The sequence below is a fragment of the Schistocerca piceifrons genome, chromosome 3, assembly GCF_021461385.2.
Source record: "Schistocerca piceifrons isolate TAMUIC-IGC-003096 chromosome 3, iqSchPice1.1, whole genome shotgun sequence".
Lineage (NCBI taxonomy): Eukaryota > Metazoa > Arthropoda > Insecta > Orthoptera > Acrididae > Schistocerca > Schistocerca piceifrons.
Window position 1 is genome coordinate 106,759,323 of NC_060140.1, and position 16,636 is coordinate 106,775,958.

At 41.3% G+C, this 16,636-nt stretch overlaps 1 non-coding gene across 1 annotated transcript; it reads left to right on the top strand.

Moving 5' to 3' along the window:
- Positions 1-16,179: 16,179 nt before the first annotated feature.
- On the top strand, positions 16,180-16,252 carry Trnaa-agc. The gene has a single exon. It is a non-coding gene; the product is annotated as a tRNA-Ala (tRNA).
- The last annotated feature ends 384 nt before the right edge of the window (positions 16,253-16,636 follow it).

Here is a 16,636-nt window from a genome sequence, read left to right on the forward strand (position 1 = left end):
GACACAGTGATTGATAGGGTCCAATTGCCAACCGAGGGCACAATGCGGAACTTTATGTTGCCTTACCTGTCTTACATTAAGCATCCATAAAGATGTGGGGCATTGTTCACTGCTTGTTTTGGCATATAGAGAGTTTGAAAATGAAGTCTTGCCTTATAAGTGTTAGTCTTATGTTTCAGGATGAAGTGTGCACAGAAAAACTGTGTGCAGCAACTTTAAACTGCTGTATTCCCATACCCAATGGAACTGGAGAAGAGGATATGTATTTTTCAACACAAAACAGTCCATAAATCCACGTTCTGAAATACTTATCATTCCTTTCAAAATACCTTGTATATGACAAACTGTCAGGAATTAGAAACTGCAGTTTTTGACAGTTGGTATTTCTTTATTGTAATACTCAGTATTCATCTCCCTGGTTTTGACATCAGACTTACCTTCAACAACAGAAAATAACAGTCTCAAATTTTTTGTTATAGAATGCATGTGAAGTACAACATAACAAAGAATGTTTATTTTATGCATTATTTTCATTGTACCTTTTTCCAAATTCAGGTAATATTTGAATGCAGAGGAAATGTATGAGATTTCAATGAATGTTCTACGGAGAATCTATTCCTTTGTGATCCACAGTTCGAGACTGATGTCATGAAATTAGAAGAAGGAGAGGTGACGGGTGGGGTGCACATAGCTTGAGAAGAAATTTAAAATACTGCATTCTTCAGTTGACAACAGAACAATAAAAGAGGTGCTGCAAAAATATGAATATGGCACGAGTAATGGTGTTTTATCATATATATTCACAAGTGCCGTGCTGACCTCTCCAGGGGATACCACCGTGCCAACTTGAGGTTTGCGTAAAGCTACAGGTTTGTGCAAAGCTAAAGGTTTGCGAAAAGCTCAGGGCTGTGCTGGGGATAACACAGCTACTGGATAGGTCTCTCATGTTAGACATGCCACAGAGGTTTAATCTGGAGAAGTGTGTCCCACAATGCTCCATCTCCTCCCATATCCTTTCACATAGTTCTTTTCCTCAACACCCTAGGACTCAATCACAAAGAAAACAGAAGAGAAACCTATCACACCTGAGATTCCCCACAGATGTAAGCGGAAGAGGTCATGTCACATCAACTGATGGTGAAGGTGCTGCTCTATTGAAATTGAGTTTGCAGCAGTTTGTTGCAGTTCCTGTGTCTGAAATCACATGTTTGATACCTATGTTCAGTGATGAATAGTTCCAGAATCATAACAAGTGGGTTACTTCCTTGCAAGCTGAGAGAGATCCACCATAAACAAAATAATGTGAATGGCAATTTCTCCTGCCATTTTCCTTTAAGCCTAATGTCAGTGGGATCAGGATGGTGATAGCAAGCTTGAGCAAGGCTGGATGCTGCTAGTCTGGACCTCCACAATGGTGGCAAATGTGTGATGGTCTCCTCGCTGAGAACTCCCGACTATTCGACGATCCAGTGCTGCATCTGTAACTGGGCAGGCCTAGTTAGGATAGCTGTTGCCCATCCTGAATGTGGAAGGCCTTAGAAAAGGTGGGCTTTACAGCAGTAGTCACGTATACACCTGCTTCGGAATCTGCACCCAAAATGCCATTCCTAATCTGTGGGCAAAAACCGAGAGAGAAAAATATGGTTATGATTATTTGGATGTGGAAAGTCATGACACCTTTGGAATTAAATGGTAAGATATCAGAAAGAAGAATGGCTCTCCCATAAGCTAGCTAGATTAGATATATACTGTTATGCCAATGTGACTAGTTCAGGGTACACCGTATTCTGAAGGAAAAAAAGAAAAGCGCAAGAGGACCACACACTCGTGGTGTAGAATTTGGAGTAAAAAGAAAATTAATGAAAGAACCAATGCTGTAGAGAACTCTTTGTAGAACAGAATTGGGATTCCATCCAGGGCTGGCAATTTATTTGTTTTTAACTCTTTCAGTTGTTTCTCTACTCCAGGGATGCTTATTACTATGTTCTCCATATGTGAGTCTGTGCAATGGTCAAACAACGCCATGATTGTATGATTCTCCTATGTGAATGATTTAATAAACACAAAATTTAAATTTTGGCTTTTCTTTTGCTATCATCTACTGCCACACTGAACTGGTCAACAAGTGATCTATGTAGGATCAGAATTTTCTCAGGTTCTCGGCAAGATTTTTTGCTAAGGTATGTTGGTGGTAGTTGTTGTATGCTTCACACATCGATCTTTTTACAAACACATGAATCTCATCTACCTTCAGCCTGCCATCATTTGCATGTTCTATTTTGAACTGAGAGTGCAACAGTCTTTGTTTCCTCAGCATTTCCAAATTTTATTGTTAAATCACGATGGTTTTTTTCCATCCTTAATCTACTGACTCTGCACATATTTCTCCAGAGCACAATTTACAATCCATTTAAACTTTGCCCATAAGTCCTCTACATCTACCGCACCGGAACTAAATCAATTGATCAAGAACCTCATAAACGTCAGATGGGATGCTTCAGTAACAACTGATGGCAGAAAATAGGCAAGATGCTTCGAAGTCTGTCAGATGAAAGGGACATGTTGAATTTTTATAATGGAGTAAAAGAGATATATGAATCTGGTCATTCGTCATCAGAAACTATGAAAGCTGATGATAGTAAGAACATTCTCACTGACACGACATCTTGAGTTGCTGGAAGGAACACTTCAGCACACTATCAAACCACAGTTATGCTGTTGCTGACAATTTCCTCAAGGATATCCCACATCATCCAGCAGAACACTGAATGGTATTCCCACTGACTTTCCACGAAGACGTAAATGGCCCGGAATACCATTTAAATGAGATAGACACTCAGATTTGACAACATCCCCCTCCCCTGAGATTGTCCAAGGTGGTGGCTTGGCTCTAAAAGCCAGACTCTTGTCTCTGTTTTTTCTAATGGGGGAAACCAGTAAGGTTCCACCTGATGTGAGGATCTCCACATTTGTTATCACCTTTAAAAAAACCGAAGTTGTAACATGACAGGGCTGGAGAGAAAGCCTCAGTTGCCTGTTAAGTGTTATTTGTTAAAGCTGGGGAAATTAGGAAAGGTTCCACTGCTGCAGTAAGGCTCAGAAGCGTAAACAATAACGGACAGTGCATAACGATAATGAATGTTGTGGAAAGAACAGAGTGGTAAGGAGCATAACCATTAGTTTAAGCTGCTAAAAAATGCCAGGGCAGGTTCCGCTTTGGAAAACATGTCCAGCACAGAATTACTGTGGAAAACTACTCATTGTGCTGTGTATATGAATGGAGGCTGGACAAATGTTGGCATGATGAGGGTCTACGGACAAAGGGGGGGTTAGCAGGAGTGAATGTCTGGCCTTAAGTCATAAGCACCAATAGGCAAATGCTGAAAGGGCTGCTAACAGCTACACATGTCCAAAGACGTGTTGTTTGAAAGTACCAAGGCTCTGAACAGAACAAACACTCTGATAACTTAGAATGAGATAGGGAATGTTGATGCAGTAAGCTTAATGGTTATATGTGAGTCCATGAAATACAATCCTTTGTACACAAGCAACAACACTAATTACACGCATAACTAGGCACTACACTGTAAATGCTTACACACTATAAATAACAAACAAGACTGTCTTAGAAGGCAGACATAGTTTCAGATAAAGGCTTTGCCCAGTAGCTGTTATCGCAAGAAACAACACTAATTACATTGTTATGAAATGTGCTATGATGATTAGTGTCTACATTAAGTATGTCGTACCATAAAGTTCTCTGCACATACACTTATGAAGCGGTATGTAGTATTAGTGTTGTTGTTGTTGTTGTTGTGGTCTTCAGTCCTGAGACTGGTTTGATGCAGCTCTCCATGCTACTCAGTCCTGTGCAAGCTTCTTCATCTCCCAGTACCTACTGCAACCTACATCCTTCTGAATCTGTTTAGTGTATTCATCTCTTGGTCTCCCTCTACGATTTTTACCCTCCTCGCTGCCCTCTAATACTAAATTGGTGATCCCTTGATGTCTCAGAATATGCCCTACCAACCGATCCCTTCTTCTAGTCAGGTTGTGCCACAAATTTCTCTTCTCTCCAATTATATTCAATACCTCCCCATTAGTTACGCGATCTACCCATCTAATCTTCAGCATTCTTCTGAAGCACCACATTTCGAAAGCCTCTCTTCTCTTCTTGTCCAAAATATTTATTGTCCACGTTTCACTTCCACACATGGCTACACTCCATACACATACTTTCAGAAACGACTTCCTGACACTTAAATCTATACTTAATGTGAACAAATTTCTCTTCTTCAAAAACGCTGTACTTACCATTGCCAGTCTACATTTTATATCCTCTCTAATTCGACCGTCATCAGTTATTTTGCTCCCAAAGTAGCAAAACTCATTTACTACTTTAATGCTCTCATTTCCTAATCTAATTCCCGTAGCATCACCCGATTTAATTCAACTTCATCCCATTATCCTCATTTTGCTTCTGTTGATGTACATCTTATATCCTCCTTTCAAGACCATGTCCATTCTGTTCAGCTGCTCTTCCAGGTCCTTTGCTGTCTCTGACAGAATTACAATGTCATCGGCGAACTTCAAAGTTTTTATTTCTTCTCCATGGATTTTAATACCTACTCCGAATTTTTCTTTTGTTTCCTTCACTGCTTGCTCAATATACAGATTGAATAACATCGGGGATAGGCTACAACCCTGCCTCACTCCCTTCCCAACCATTGCTTCCCTTTCATGCCCCTCGACTCTTTATAACTGCCATTTGGTTTCGTACAAATTGTAAATAGCCTTCCGCTCCGTGTATTTTACCCCTGCCTCCTTCAGAATTTGAAAGAGAGTATTCCAGTCAACATTGTCAAAAGCTTTCTCTAAGTCTACAAAGGCTAGAAACGTAAGTTTGCCTTTCCTTAATCTATTTTCTAAGATAAGTCGTAGGGTCAGTATTGCCTCACATGTTCCAACATTTCTACGGAATCCAAACTGATCTTCCCCGAGGTCGGCTTCTACCAGTTTTTCCATTCGTCTGTAAAGAATTCATGTTAGTATTAGTGCATCAAATTAATTTGACATATTAACCTTGTTGATGGCATTTGACTTAAAGAGTAATAAATGTCCATCCTTGTCTGTGTAAATTACACATCTATATTTACAGGACTAGTAATTAGTATCAGTAGACTTGGTATCAAATAATGTTTCATACAACAAATGTAAATTAAATCTAGGGTTATTAGATTAGGAATTGTGGTCCAATTCCATTTACATTTCCAGTTCATTTTTATTCCATTTCAATTGCACACTATGTGTCAGAGTGTAATAAGAAATAAATTATATGGTGGGAAGCTACTTGGGATCCCAGTGACTTCAGTTAATGTCGTTGATGGACAAGGTGGTGGGAGATATGCTCTTGGAAGCTGCGGCAAAATGCAAGTAAAGTAAGTAGTATTATGGCCATCAAACAGAGAGGGCTGTTTTTGGTTTTCTGATGTGAAAGTGGATGTTCAGTTATTACCATCAGAGACTTGTATATTTTACGATCTGGAGTGTAGCGAAATGAGAGATGCTGAATAGAAACTATGACTGTGACTTTGGATGTCGGAGCAGTTATATGTGGACTTTAGTTTACATACGTGAGCATGGGATTAAAAAAAAAACGGGTTTTTAAACAGACTTAGTAATTTGAGCATGTTAGTAGTGTTGCCACAAGTTTCCCCAAGTGAAATTCCCTGATATTTTCCTGATTTTCAGACAAGTTTTAGCATTTTTCCCTGGTAAATATTGAGATCTCAAGGGTAAGTAAAGACATAAGTTGACAAAAAAAATGTATGGACTTTGGTATTTCTACCCTGTATGAGTAAAAATCTTAAGTACTAATATCAACATCTTTTGTAATGAACTGTTTTTAAATGGAGAAAGCAAGTCAAATGGTATATGTGTTTCATTAAGACCACTGTTGTTATTTTATTTCAATAAAACGAAACACATTTGGCGACAAAAATACGCATTCCCTTGGAGTCGCAAGACAGATTTACAATACCTTCACTGATTTCAGAAATAACCTCAGAAAAATGTAGGTGTCTTGAAAGAAGCATATAAGGTGGGGAAGATTTGTGTACACCAACACTGTAGGTGACTGCCATAAAATGTTGGTTCTACTATGTTCGTTATTGTCAGTCATTGCCCCCTGTGCTATATCTATTATTTAACAGGTATTATTTAAAAATAAAGATGATGTGACTTACCACACGAAAGCGCTGGCAGGTCGATAGAAACACAAACAGATACATACATACATACACACAAAATTCAAGCTTTTGCAACAAACTGTTGCCTCATCAGGAAAGAGGGAAGGAGAGGGAAAGACAAAAGGAAGTGGGTTTTAAGGGAGAGGGTAAGGAGTCATTCCAATCCCGGGAGCGGAAAGACTTACCTTAGGGGGAAAAAAGGATGGGTGTACACTCGCACACACACATATCCATCCACACATATGCAAACACAAGCAGACATATTTAAAGACAAAGAGTTTGGGCAGAGATGTCAGTCGAGGCGGAAGTGCAGAGGCAAAGATGATGTTGAATGACAAGTGAGGTGTGAGTGGCGGCAACTTGAAATTAGCGGAGATTGAGGCCTGGTGGGTAATGGGAAGAGAGGATATATTGAAGAGCAAGTTCCCATCTCCGGAGTTCGGATAGGTTGGTGTTGGTGGGAAGTATCCAGATAACCCGGACGGTGTAACACTGTGCCAAGATGTGCTGGCCGTGCACCAAGGCATGTTTAGCCACAGGGTGATCCTCATTACCAACAAACACTGTCTGCCTGTGTCCATTCATGCGAATGGACAGTTCGTTGCTGGTCATTCCCACATAGAATGCATCACAGTGTAGGCAGGTCAGTTGGTAAATCACGTGGGTGCTTTCACATGTGGCTCTGCCTTTGATCGTGTACACCTTCCGGGTTACAGGACTGGAGTAGGTGGTGGTAGGAGGGTGCATGGGACAGATTTTACACCGGGGACGGTTACAAGGATAGGAGCCACAGGGTAGAGAAGGTGGTTTGGGGATTTCATAGGGATGAACTAACAGGTTACCTCAAAATTCCAATCAACACAATCTGGAACCACAACACCCTAATTCAGTAGTTAACCTTTCCTCCAAACCTCTCTCCCAATCCGAAACCTCTGTCCTATCCAAAGGCCTCACCTTCAGCCCCACTCCCAGATTCAACCAAACAGCCCTCATCAAAGATTCCGCCGTCCACCTAACCTTCGTAACCTGTTAGTTCATCCCTATGAAATCCCCAAACCACCTTCTCTACCCTCTGGCTCCTATCCTAACCGCCCCCAGTGTAAAACCTGTCCCATGCACCCTCCTACCACCACCTACTCCAGTCCTGTAACCCGGAAGGTGTACATGATCAAAGGCAGACCCACATGTGAAAGCACCCACGTGATTTACCAACTGACCCGATGATACATCACCGATCTCATACATTCTACACACCAACATGAATAGTCATCTTGTTGCCCCTTGCCCCAATAATTTTATAAATTGTGGTGGAATGTTATCTATCTCTTCTGCCTTATTTCTACCATTACCCCATTGTAAATCAGCCATGAAAATTTTATTTGCAATTTCCCAGAAATTAACATGTGACAGTTTGCATACGTTTCGTCGTCAGAAATGTTGCAAACATTGGGGGAGCTCTTCACTTCCAAACAACAGTCTTTTTTCATTCATGTATTCCTGCCACCTGCTGATTCTTTCTTAAGGAATTGCTGACAAAGTTTTTCAGCTGAATGACTGTTATGTTATCTTACTAATTACAGACAGGGGAACATGCAGGAAAGAACCTCCTACAACAGTGAAGACCTTTGAGCATGTCTGCATTCAGCAGTGACTGCCAGCTGCCACAATGCTTTACAAAATTCATGAGCAGGCAACAGAACAGATATTTGTGAAGTACAGTCCCAGAAAGTCTGTCAATTAAGTTCACTTGATGCTTACTTGTAATTTTGATGAAATATTCTGAACAATTCTTGTGTAGTAAGTGACAGTGACTTGGAAAAATTCAATTTTTCGTCTACAAAGAGGTTATTTTACAAGTAAATTCAATGTCTCTAATCTTTTACTATGTGAAAAATTTCTCTCTTTCTTCCATAGCCACTAATACAGCAAAGAGAGAATGTTTGTGGTATACACTGAAGCACCAAAGAAACTGGTATAGCCTTGTGTATTCAAATACAGAGATATGTTAACAGGCAGAATACGGTGCTGCGGTTGACAACGCCTATATAAGACAAAAAGTGTTTGGTGTAGTTGTTAGATCAGTTACTGCTGCTACAATGGCAGGTTATCAAGATTTAAGTGAGTATGAACACGGTGTTATAGTTGGCACACGAGCGATGGGACACAGCATGTCTGAGGTACCGATGAAGTGGAGATTTTTCCGCATGACCATTTCACGAATGTACTGTGAATATAAGGAATCCTACATCGCTGCGGCTGGAAAAAGATCCTAAAAGAATGGGACCAATGACTACAGAAGGGAATCATTCAGTGTGACCGAAGTGGAACTCTTTCACAAATTGTTCCATATTTCAATGCTGGGCCATCAACAAGTGTCAGTGTGCAAACCATTCAACAAAACATCATCAATATATGCTTTTGGAGCTGAAGGCAAAGCTTTACACCTCACCTGGGCCCGTCAACACTGACATTGGACTACTGATGACCTGAAACATGTTGCCTGGTCGGATGTGTCTCATTTCAGTGTACTGATGGATGGGTATGGAGACAACCTTCATGAATCCAAGGACCCTGCACATCAGCAGGGGACTGTTCAAGCTATTGGAAGCTCTGTAATGGTGTACAGCATGTGCAGTTGGAGTGATATGGGTCCCCTGATATGTCAGTTACAGTCAGGCATAATTAAAATACACTTACACAAAACTTTTGGCCACAGTCCTCATCAGTAAAAGAACAAAACACACACACACACACACACACACACACACACACACACAATACAACTATCACGTGGAATGCAAACAGCAAACTGGATGGGGTGAGTATGGGGAAGGGATAGTAACGTACGGGTGGGGAAAGAGACGAACACTGTCAGGTGCAGGGACTAGAATGCCAAAAGGTACAGCGTCAGGAGATTGAGGGGCAGGGAGTTGGGGAAAAAATGAGCAAAAAGGGGAGGAGCAGGGAAAGATGGGCATATGTGTTGGCAGAAGGCTGCAAATAAACAGGGTGGGAGATGAGAATGAGGAGGAGATGGTAGTACAGAGGGGGTGGAGACTGCTCGGTGGAGGGTGTGGGGACAGTATGTTACCATAGGTTCAGTATGTTACCACAGGTTCAGTATGTTACCACAGGTTGAGGTCGGAATAATTCTGGGAGTGGAGAATGTGTTGTAAAGATAACTTCCATCTGCACAGTTCAGAAAAGATGGTGGTGGAGGGAAGGATCCAGATGGCTCAGGCAGTGAAGCAGCCATCGAAAACAAGTGTGTTGTGTTCAGCTGCATGTTGTGCCACAAGGTGTTCTGCTTTGCTCTTGGCCACAGTTTGGTGGTGACCATTCATTCCGGTGGACAGCTGGTTGGTAGTCATACCAATATAAAAAGCTGTGCAATGACTGCAGCAGAGCTGGTAAATCACATGGCTCCTTTCACAGGTGGCCTGGCCCCTGATGGGTTAGGAGAAACCTGTTACAGGACTGGAATAGGAAGAGCTGGGTGGGTGGACTGGGCAGATCTTGCAGATCCTTGTGGCATCCCTATCATGGGATAGGGAGTGGCAGAGGGCTGAACTAGGATGCTGTGGAGGTTGGGTGGGCAATGGAACATCACTTTAGGAGGGGTGGGAAGTATCTCAGGTTGGATGTCCCTCATTTCAGGACATGATGATAGGTAATCAAAGCCCTGGCAAAGGATGTGGTTCAGGTGTTCCAGTCTGCGGTGATACTGGGTGATGGAGAGGACACTCTTTTGTGGCTTGTTCTTGGGGGGTGGTGGGAGGATTTGGGGTGTGAGGGGAAATGGGATGAGAGATCTGTTTGAGAACTAAGTCTGGGGGATACTGAGCAAGGGAGTTTGTGTCACTGCAGATATGCCATCCCCAGGTGGCCGGGCTGTATGGGATGGATTTTTTGGTGTGAAAGGGATGAGAGCTGTCAAAACGCAGGCACTGTTGGTGGTTGGAAATTTGTCATAATGTCTTATGGGACAAAACTGCTGAGGTCATCGGTCCCTATGCTTATGCACTACTTAATCTAACTTACACTAAGGAACACACACACACACACACACACACACACACACACACACACACACAAGGGAGGACTCGAATCTCCAACGGGGGAAGCTGAGGGGTCCGCCACATGGTGCCTAAGACTGTGCGGCTACCCTGCGTGGCACTGTTGGTGGTTGATGGATTTAAAGTGGACAGAGGTGCAGATGGAGTCATCAGAGAGGAGGAGTTCAACATCTAGGAAGGTGGCATGCTGGGCTGAGGAGGGCCACATGAAGTGGATGGGAGAGAAGGTGTTGAGGTTGTGAAGGAACGAAGATAGAGTGTATTGGCCCTGCGTCCAGATCATGAAGATATCATCAGTGAACCTTAATCAGATAAAGAGTTCCATGTTTTGGGAGGATAGGAGGATCCCCTCTAGTTGGCTCATAAAAAGGTTGGCATATGTTGGTGCCATGCTGGTGCCCATGACTGTGCTATAGATTTGTTTATACACCTTCCCTTCCAATGAGAAGTAGTTGTGGGTTAGAATTTAGTAAGATGCATGAAGAATGAGGGAGTGGGTCTGGAATCTGAAGGGTGGTGTTCAGTAGTGGTAAGACCATTGGCATGACGGATTCCGGTGTTTAGGGAGGTGGCATCAACAGCGATGAGTAGGGATCCAGGAGGTAATGGCGTGTGTATGGTTGAGAGTCAGTGAAGGAAGTGGTTGCTGTCTTTGACATGTGAGGCTAGATTACAGACAATTGGTTGGAAGTATTTATCAATGAGGGGAAAAATTGTTTCCGTGGGGGCACAATAACCAGCCACAATGGGGCTTCCAGGATTGTGGGGTTTGTGGATTTTGGTGAGCATGTAGAAGGTGGGTGTGCGGGATGTCATAAGGGTGAGGACGGGAATTAATTCAGGGGAGATGTTCTGGAAAGGGCCTACAGCTTTAAGCAGGGATTGGAGGTTGTGCTGGATATCTGGGATGGGATCACTCTGGCAGAGTTTATAGCTGGTGGAGTCAAATAATTGGCAGATGTCTTCTGCCATGTAGTCACTGCGTTTCATAAAAATGGTGGTGGAACCTTTACCTGCAGGTAGGATGATTAGGGCAGGTTTTGTTTTGAGGTTGTGTATAGCTATTCTTTTTTCTACTGAAAGATTGTTGTTCTGAGGAAGGGACCTGAGAAGGATGGTCAGGTTAAGTAGGAGGTAAGGAATTCCTGGAAGGTGGCCAGCATGTGGTTAGGTGGGAGGATCATGGTTCAATGATGAAATGAACTAGGAGAGGCAGGGTTCAGCGCTGGAACTATGGCAGTTTTGGTTGGAGGGATTGACAGCAAAGAAGTGCTTCCACTGCAGGGATCTGGAGGAGGAGAGTAGGGCTTTGACAAGTCAAGGATGGTTAAGCTTGGGTGCAGGGCTAAAAGAGAAGCCTTTGGATAGGACTGAAACATCTGTGGAGCTGAGGATTTTGGTGGAAAAGTTAACGACAGTGTTATGGGAATCTTTTGGCTCTGGATTTCATGGAGAGTTGGTACGCTGTTTGGTGGTATGTGGCAAGGTAAAAAGGTCAGCTAGACAGGGTTTAGCTGCTATGAGGAGTGGATGAGGAGGAACACTGTGGGTATGATAGGGATGGCATAGTGGTGCCCCAAGGTGGCAATAGGATGTCAGCAGGTTGGATAACTTATGGAGGTGGTGTGAAATACCAGTTTTCATAAATTTAACTTTAAATTTTTTTAAATGTAATTAAAATATTTCTTAAAAATTTTTGTCCCCTATTGCACTCTCTTAGGGGTTGAATTTCCAGAAACACTGCAACACATGTTTCTTTATTCCTAACTGAGAAGTCAAATACCAATCATATTAGATGTATCCTTAAAAAAACTGTTAGTAGTTCTTTACAAATTATTTATTTTTAAAAATAATTTCACCCACTATTTTACCCCCTTAGTAGTAGAATTTTGAAAAATGCTGAAACACACATTTTTTAGTTTTCTGACAGAGAAACCAAGTACTAGTTTTCATAGTACTAGCTTCCGAATTCCCTTAATAGTGACATATTTTCAAAAAGCCTTTCATTCCCTACTTCACCCCCATAGGAGAGGAAGTTTGGGAAATCTCTTCTTAATTGATGCCTTTCTGGTAACATCCCCATGTCTCTGCAATATCCTTCCTTCCAGGAGTGCTAGCCTTCAAGGTTTGCAGAAGAACTTCTGTGAAGTTAGGAAGGTAGAAGATAAGGTACTGGCAGAAGTAAAGCTGTGCGCATGAGTTGTGAATCATGCTTGTGTAGCTCAGTTGGTAAAGCATAGCTCAGTTGGTAGAGCACTTGCCTGCAAAAGGCAAGGGTCCTGAGTTTGAGTCTCAATCCAGCACATAGTTTTAATCTGCCAGGAAGTTTCATATCAACACACACTCCGCTGCAGAGTGAAAATTTCTTTCTAGACTGTAGAATATGTTTGGCAATACAGTGACCATCAAGTTACTTCTTAGATGGCACAGAAATGTTCCACCAAATTCACCTGATATTTTCTTGTAATTTCCACTGAATAATCTGAGTGATTTTCACTTATGGTGTGACATCAGGTTATAAATTTATGGTTTTGAGTCCATGGAGGTTGTTCCTCACAGAAACTGGAACTTATCTCACTTCTTACATCATGATTTTTCTGTCACTGTAGTGGTATGGGAGAGATGAAAGTCACGGCACTTCGCTAGCTTTGGGATAGTAAAAATCATCCTGTAAAGTAAATATGTGTTTGGTCTCGGTTGCAGTCTTGATGGTAGCTATTTTTTTTACCTACTCTGTGACAGAGCTTCCATCTGCCAGATTGAAAATCTGTAAGGAAATCTTATGAAAACTTCTGCATCATAAGTCCTCTCATCATTTCCAGTACCCACATTTCCAGTACCCACATTGCAAGGGTGTTTTTCCATTACTTTATTGGACACAAGAGTAAGCATAAGGGAGAAATTAATCATCACTAATAGCAAACAACAAAAAATCCATGGTGGAATAATGGCTATATTATAAAAAGGATAGATTGCTACTCACCATATAACAGAGATGTTGAGTCGCAGACAGGCACAACAAAAAGCCAGAGATGGTGGTCATGTCTGAGGGCTGCATTTGCATGAATGTGTGTGTATGCTGTCTATTTCAGAAAAAGGCCCTTCTGGTCAAAAGCTTGTGTGTTTAGTAGTCTTTTTGTTGTGCCTGTCTGCAACTAAACATCTCCGCAATACCATGAGTGGCACTCAATTCTTTTCATAATATTGTCACCACTAGTATATTCTCTAACATTAAATAAAACTGTCAGACAATGTTCAGGTAGTTTACTGCCTGTAGGAATTAAAGATGTTGTCAAGCTTGTTTTAAAGGGCATTTACATCTGGAAAGGAATTTTCATCACGGTTGTTTGATAAGGAATAGCAAACATAAGGATTTGAGGGTGCGAGGTCAGGTGAATAAAAGAATGATGGGTGACTTCCCAAACAAACTCCTGGAGAATTTTGGTTTTGAAAATCAGCAGTGTGTGTCATCTTGCAGCAGTAACAACTGATGAAGTTTTATTTATCCTTTTTCTTACACTGCAACCAAAAGGGGTTTCAGTTGTTGGAAAAATGCTAGCTGCAGTGGAAACACTACTGCAGTAGAGTTTGTAAGGTACAACCACCTTTTCATGATCCATGAGATCAAAATAAAATTATCTGTTCACACTGCCATTTACTTCAGGAGATGTCTCAGTCACTGACTCTTTCTTAAGAAGTCAATATAAAGGCATCTTAACTCATCAATGGTAACAATACTGCAAAGGACTGATCACTGAGCAAACTGATGATACTGAAGCAAAAATGTATTAATAGTCACCCCTCTGAGTCCTGTTGCTTTGAATTAGAACATGCAGTACTCCTACACCCAAACTTTGCACCCAGCCTACTGAATGCAAGTGTTTCAATTCATCACTTAACACCAATTATCGAGAGTTCCTGAATGAGGAAAATCATTCACGTCAGTACAACTTCGCTGAAACAAGAAAATCCTTTTCTGATGTGATTTGTCTGACAGTACTCACCCCACACAGGATACAAATGTTTCGAGCTGCTTCCACTGCCTGGACCCCTTCATTAAATTCAAACCAAATAATATGTTGCGAGTGTTAGACCTTTTTCCACTTGCAGCTCTATTTCGTAAAATTAAACAACTTTCATAAGATTCAAGTATGCAAAATCCAATAATAGATCTTAAAATAAAAAACTGACTACTGGCAAAGCTATGTGTGTTGTGTTGCACATGGTCTTCACTTGTTTTTTTGAAGTTATTTCATTTGGAAAATCAAACTAAAATAAGAAAGAATTTTATGCTTACCAATGTGAGAACAGAAATTTGCCCACGATGCACTGTGCTGCATTTGCCTGTTTGGGCAGTGGCCAGCGGCAGTGGATGGTGCCACTGTAGTGTAAGGAAAACTTTTTGAGCATAAACCGTTCTGATCTTGACGCAGCCACAAGCTGTTTCGTGAAATGTTTTACTATTATTAGTGTTCACAATAAAGGATGGCAGCCAAAAACAGTTGCAGGATAGAATTTTTTTATTAAAATTCTTGACCAAGGTTTCGGTACATATAAATATACCTTCATCAGAAGTAAAACTTCTAAAATTACATCATGCACTGGAGAATAATAAAACAATTATGCCAAAAGGCGTCGTCAGTAATTAAAATATCATCTCCATTTGTACAACATATGTAATGGGCACAGGTACAAAGCGAACAGTTTAACAATGTTACTTCGCCTATGAACTGTTGAGACACGAGTGTGAAGGCACTGTTTTTGGCTGCCATCCTTTATTGTGAAGAATTTTAACAGTTGCTGCTACAGCCATGTTTAAAATCTTGTATTATTAGTGTGCTAGAAAGTGAAGCAAATTGCCTTTAAGAATCCACCAGACTGATATCTTTAGGTGACAGCTGAAACATTGTTTCAAAAATAAAGGAAGGCATGGACATGAACTTGCAACTTTGTGACTACATTGCACAATGTTTACCGCTAGACCATTAGCAGATTCATCACTCTAAAATCTCTATTAATACAACAATTCATCCAGACACTTCCACATCTTACATTGTTGCCAGATCATGCAGATGGCTGGACTCAGAATTTTGAGGGGCGTCCTGTTTTATTCGTACTTTAAGTAGACAATTCACACTTTGTCTCTGAGGTGGCTGGCCAGCGGCCAAGTATTATGTCTGAGACTGTAACGGTGCACAGGAAAAATGTTTCTCATCAGTTTGCTATTCACTCAGATTCACTCTCAAATTTATATTTCTTTGGCTATTGCAACACAGGATACAACAGCTACTTCATTGTATGGTGAATGACGAATGCTATGATAATGATTGAAGCAGAAGAAATGAATTGAAATTTGTGCTGTGGCCGGGACTCGAAACTGGGTCTTCTTGTGCTTGCTAGGCACAAATGGTAACAATTATTCCACCACAGCACTATGGTTAACATTGCTGCAAGAACTAACCAAGCTGCGTGCCCTCCCCAACACAAACTTCAAATCATACCTTCTGCTTATTTTCCCTTACATTGTCACTATTGCCAGGGCTCTCCAGCATTGGAATAGTACCCCCGCACTAGACGTAATGGGAAAGTCCTATACCATAGGTGATCTCATAGATCTTATAATTACATTTTTCCCTGATACATTCAGGTCTCTTCTTTATATACAATAATGATTGAAGCAGAAGAAATGGTAAGGGACTTTCCCATTACGTACAGCACTGGGGTGTTATTCCAATGCCAGAGAGCCCTGGCAAATAGTGACAATATAAGGGAAAATAAACAGAAAATATGACTTGAAGTTTGTGTTGGGGAGGGCACGCAGCTTGGTTAGTTCATGCAGCAATGTTAACCATAGTGCTGTGGTGGTATAATGGTTAGCATTTCTGCCTAGCAGGCAAGAAGACCCAGGTTCGAGTCCTGGCCGCAGCACAAATCTAATTCCTTTCTTCTGCTTCACTCATTATTGTAGATAAAGAAGAGACTTGAATATCTCAGGGAAAAATGTAATTGTAAGATCTATAAAATGACAAATACATTTGAAGCCCATATCACCATGGAATATGCAAAAAAACGAAGCTCAAAGGTAATATTTCCAAAAGTTCTGAGATAGTGAAAGTGCTGCAAACTTGCAGACTGATTGACTGGGATCAAAGCACCATGGCACATAGGATATCAATTGAAGTGGTTGATCAGACTCTTCAAGGTTTACTTGCACATGAAAACCCATTTAGTGGAACTCTCATTTTGTTAGCAGATGACTTATGACAGACTTTACCAGTCACATCAAAATCAACACCAGCTGATGAACTTAAC